Source organism: Procambarus clarkii, chromosome 42 (genome assembly GCF_040958095.1).
Source record: "Procambarus clarkii isolate CNS0578487 chromosome 42, FALCON_Pclarkii_2.0, whole genome shotgun sequence".
NCBI classification, from domain to species: Eukaryota; Metazoa; Arthropoda; class Malacostraca; order Decapoda; family Cambaridae; genus Procambarus; species Procambarus clarkii.
In genome coordinates, this window is record NC_091191.1 from 29,044,844 (window position 1) to 29,049,819 (window position 4,976).

Consider the following 4,976-nt stretch of genomic DNA (forward strand, 5'->3'; position numbering starts at 1 on the left):
TCCTTCACTGCTGTTTTCCTCCTGATATGGCTGTGGAGCAGCTTTGGTTGGGTCTTGGCTTTACTCGCGATGTCATTTTCAAACTGTCTCTCTGCTTCCCTCCTCACTCTGATGTACTCATTTCTGGCCCTCTGGTATCTCTCCCTGCTCTCTGGTGTTCTGTTATTTCTGTAGTTTCTCCTTCTTTTACTCAGTTGTTTCGCTACCTTACATTCCTGGTTGAACCATGGGTTTTGCTGTTGTTTTTCGTTTTTCTCCTTTTGGACGGGGATAAACCTGTCTGCAGCTTCCTGGCACTTTTGGGTGACAATATCCATCATGACCTGCAAATTCTTGTCTCTAAGTTCTGTTTCCCATGGTATTCCCCTGAGGAAGTTCCTCATCTCGTCATATTTTCCTCTTCGGTAATTCAGTCTTTTCCCCTCCACTCCCATCCTTGGATAGGTTATCCCTACCTCCACCAAGTACTCAAAGGTCAGTACACTGTGGTCACTCATTCCTATGGGGGCTTCAACTTTGACTTCCCTTATTTCTGACTCATTCAGGGTGAATATTAAGTCGAGTCTAGCTGGTTCATCATTGCCTCTCATTCGTGTGGGTTCCTTGACATGCTGGCTCAGAAAATTCCTTGTTGCCACTTCCAAGAGTTTAGCTCGCCACGTATCTGCACCGCCATGTGGGTCCCCATTCTCCCAGTCTATCTTTCCATGGTTGAAATCACCCATGATTAAGAGTCTTGAGCCATTCCTGCAGGCAACTGAAACTGCTCTCTCTATTATATTTTTGGTTGCCATGTTGTTCCTATCAAACTCCTGTCTAGGTCTTCTGTCATTTAGGGGAGGGTTGTAAATGACTGTCACTATTATTTTAGGTCCACCCATTGTTATAGTTCCTGTTATGTAATCTCTGAATCCGTCACAGCCCGGAATTTCCATCTCATCAAAACTCCAGTCCTTCCTTATCAGCAGGGCCACTCCTCTACCTCCTCTCCCTTCCCTCTCTTTCCTTACTATATAGTAGTCCTTTGGAACACAGCATCTGTTATGACTCCTGACAATTTTGTTTCTGTTAGTCCTATTACATCAGGGTTTTCTTCTTGCACCCTTTCTGCCAGTTCACTTGCTTTCTTGGTAATCCCATCAATGTTTGAGTACATTACCTTGAAGCTCACTTTCTTATATCCAATTTCACCCACACTCCCTACAAGTGTAGGAGGTTGTTCTATGGTCATTGCTACTTGGGTAGGCTCCTCCTCCTGTGAGGTAGTTGCCAGGGGTTCAGGGGGAGGTGGAGTGGGGGGTGGAGGGCTTAGGTCTTCCTCAGGCCTGCTTGAGTCAGGAAGAAGTCCTGGGGGTGAGGAAGCAGGGATTGCTTGGGAAGAGGGCACGCCCTCCTGCGGTGTAGTTGACAGGGGTTTGGAGGGAGGTGGAGTGGGGGATAGAGGGCTGTGGTCTTGCTCAGGCCTGCTTGGGGCAGGGAGAAGACCAGGGGCTGGGAAAGCAGGGGCTACTTGGGGTAAGGGGAGGGGGAGGATTTGGGTTTCATTATGGGCATTATGCAGGGGCAAGGAAGGGTTTCTGCTGGGGGGTAGGGAAGGCCCTATTGGGTGGTGGACTGGGGTGTTGCATTCCCCCCTGGGGTTCCTGGGTTGCTGGATTGGGGTTCCCCACTCCCCTCTGGGATTGCTGGGTTGGAGGTTGTGTGTGTGTGTGTGTGTGTGTGTGTGTGTGTGTGTGTGTGTGTGTGTGTGTGTGTGTGTGTGTGTGTGTGTGTGTGTGTGTGTGTGTGTACTCACCTAGTTGTACTCACCTAGTTGTGTTTGCGGGGGGTTGAGCTCTGGCTCTTTGGTCCCGCCTCTCAACCGTCAATCAACAGGTGTACAGATTCCTGCGCCTATCGGGCTCTGTCATATCTACACTTGAAACTGTGTATGGAGTCAGCCTCCACCTCATCACCCCTTAATGCATTCCATTTGTCAACCACTCTGACACTAAAAAAGTTCTTTCTAATATCTCTGTGGCTCATTTGGGCACTCAGTTTCCACCTGTGTCCCCTTGTGTTAAATAGACTGTCTTTATCTACCCTATCAATCCCCTTCAGAATTTTGAATGTGGTGATCATGTCCCCCCTAACTCTTCTGTCTTTCAGCGAAGTGAGGTTTAATTCCCGTAGTCTCTCCTCGTAGCTCATACCCCTCAGCTCGGGTACTAGTCTGGTGGCAAACCTTTGAACCTTTTCCAGTTTAGTCTTATCCTTGACTAGATATGGACTCCATGCTGGGGCTGCATACTCAAGGATTGGCCTGACATATGTGGTATACAAAGTTCTGAATGATTCTTTACACAAGTTTCTGAATGCCGTTCGTATGTTGGCCAGCCTGGCATATGCCGCTGATGTTATCCGCTTGATATGTGCTGCAGGAGACAGGTCTGGCGTGATATCAACCCCCAAGACTTTTTCCTTCTCTGACTCCTGAAGAATTTCCTCTCCCAGATGATACCTTGTATCTGGCCTCCTGCTCCCTACACCTATCTTCATTACATTACATTTGGTTGGGTTAAACTCTAACAACCATTTGTTCGACTATTCCTTCAGCTTGTCTAGGTCTTCTTGAAGCCTCAAACAGTCCTCTTCTGTTTTAATCCTTCTCATAATTTTAGCATCGTCCGCAAACATTGAGAGAAATGAATCGATACCCTCCGGGAGATCATTTACATATATCAGAAACAAGATAGGACCGAGTGTGTGTGTGTGTGTGTGTGTGTGTGTGTGTGTGTGTGTGTGTGTGTGTGTGTGTGTGTGTGTTTACTAGTTGTGTTTTTACGGGGGTTGAGCTCTGCTCTTTCGGCCCGCCTCTCAACTGTCAATCAACTGTTTACTAACTACTTTTTTTTTTTTTCCCCACACCACACACACACACACACACCCCAGGAAGCAGCCCGTGACAGCTGACTAACTCCCAGGTACCTATTTACTGCTAGGTAACAGGGGCACTTAGGGTGAAAGAAAATTTGCCCATTTGTTTCTGCCTCGTGCGGGAATCGAACCCGCGCCACAGAATTACGAGTCCTGCACGCTATCCACCAGGCTACGAGGCCCCATGTGTGAGTGTGTGTGTGTGTGTGTGTGTGTGTGTGTGTGTGTGTGTGTGTGTGTGTGTGTATGTGTATGTGTATGTGTATGTGTATGTGTATGTGTGTGTGAGTGTGTGTGTGTGTGTGTGTGTGTGTGTGTGTGTGTGTGTGTGTGTGTGTGTGTGTGTGTGTGTGTGTGTGTGTGTGTGTGTACTCATCTAGTTGTACTCACCTAGTTGTGTCTGCAGGATCGAGCATTGACTCTTGGATCCCGCCTTTCGAGCATCGGTTGTTTACAGCAATGACTCCTGTCCCATTTCCCTATCATACCTGGTTTTAAAATTATGAATAGTATTTGCTGCCACAACCTGTTCCTGAAGTGCATTCCATTTTCCCACTACTCTCACGCTAAAAGAAAACTTCCTAACATCTCTGTGACTCATCTGAGTTTCAAGCTTCCATCCATGTCTCCTCGTTCTGTTACTATTCCGTGTGAACATTTCGTCTATGTCCACTCTGTCAATCCCTCTGAGTATCTTATACGTTCCTATCATGTCTCCCCTCTCCCTTCTTCTTTCTAGTGTCGTAAGGCACAGTTCCCTCAGGCGCTCCTCATACCCCATCCCTCGTAGCTCTGGGACGAGTCTCGTTGCAAACCTCTGAACCTTTTCCAGTTTCATTATATGCTTCTTCAGATGGGGACTCCATGATGAGGCGGCATACTCTAAGACCGGCCTTACGTAGGCAGTGTAAAGCTCCCTAAATGCCTCCTTACTTAGGTTTCTGAATGATGTTCTAACTTTTGCCAGTGTAGAGTACGCTGCTGTCGTTATCCTATTTATATGTGCCTCAGGAGATAGATTAGGTGTTACGTCCACCCCCAGGTCTCTTTCACGCATCGTTACAATTAGGCTGTTCCCCTTCATTGTGTACTGTCCCTTTGGTCTCCTATCTCTTAGTCCCATTTCCATAACTTTACATTTGCTCGTGTTGAATTCCAGTAGCCATTTCTCTGACCATCTCTGCAACCTGTTCAGGTCCTCTTGGAGGATCCTGCAATCCTCATCTGTCACAACTCTTCTCATCAACTTTGCGTCATCCGCAAACATCGACATGTAGGACTCTACGCCTGTAAACATGTCGTTAACATATACAAGAAATAGAATTGGTCCCAGCACCGATCCTTGTGGTACTCCACTTGTTATTGTTCGCCAGTCCGACTTCTCGCCCCTTACCGTAACTCTTTGGCTCCTTCCTGTTAGGTAGTTCCTTATCCATGCTAGGACCTTTCCCCCCACCCCCGCCTGCCTCTCGAGCTTGAACAGCAGTCTCATGTGCGGTACTGTATCAAAGGCTTTTTGGCAGTCCAGAAATATGCAGTCTGCCCAACCATCTCTGTCCTGTCTTATCCTCGTTATTTAATCATAGAATTCCAGAAGGTTTGTTAGGCACGATTTCCCTGTCCAGAACCCATGTTGATGTTTGTTCACAAACCTAATGTTCTCCAGGTGTGCAACCAGTCGTAGCCTAATTATTCTTTCCAGTATTTTACAGGGGATACTTGTCAGTGATACAGGTCTATAGTTAAGTGCCTCCTCCCTATCGCCTTTCTTGAAGATCGGCACGACATTTGCCTTCTTCCAGCAACTGGGCAATTCTCCTGACATAAGTGACTCATTAAAGATCATTGCCAGAGGCACGCTGAGGGCCTGTGCTGCTTCTTTTAGTATCCACGGTGATACTTTGTCTGGTCCAACTGCTTTAGTTGCATCTAGAGTTGTCAACTGTTTCATTACCTCCTCTGCTGTCACCTCTATATCTGATAGTCTTTCATCTAGGGTAACCCCTTCCAACAATGGGAGCTGCTCAGGCTCGGTAGTGAACACTCCATGGAAACTGGCA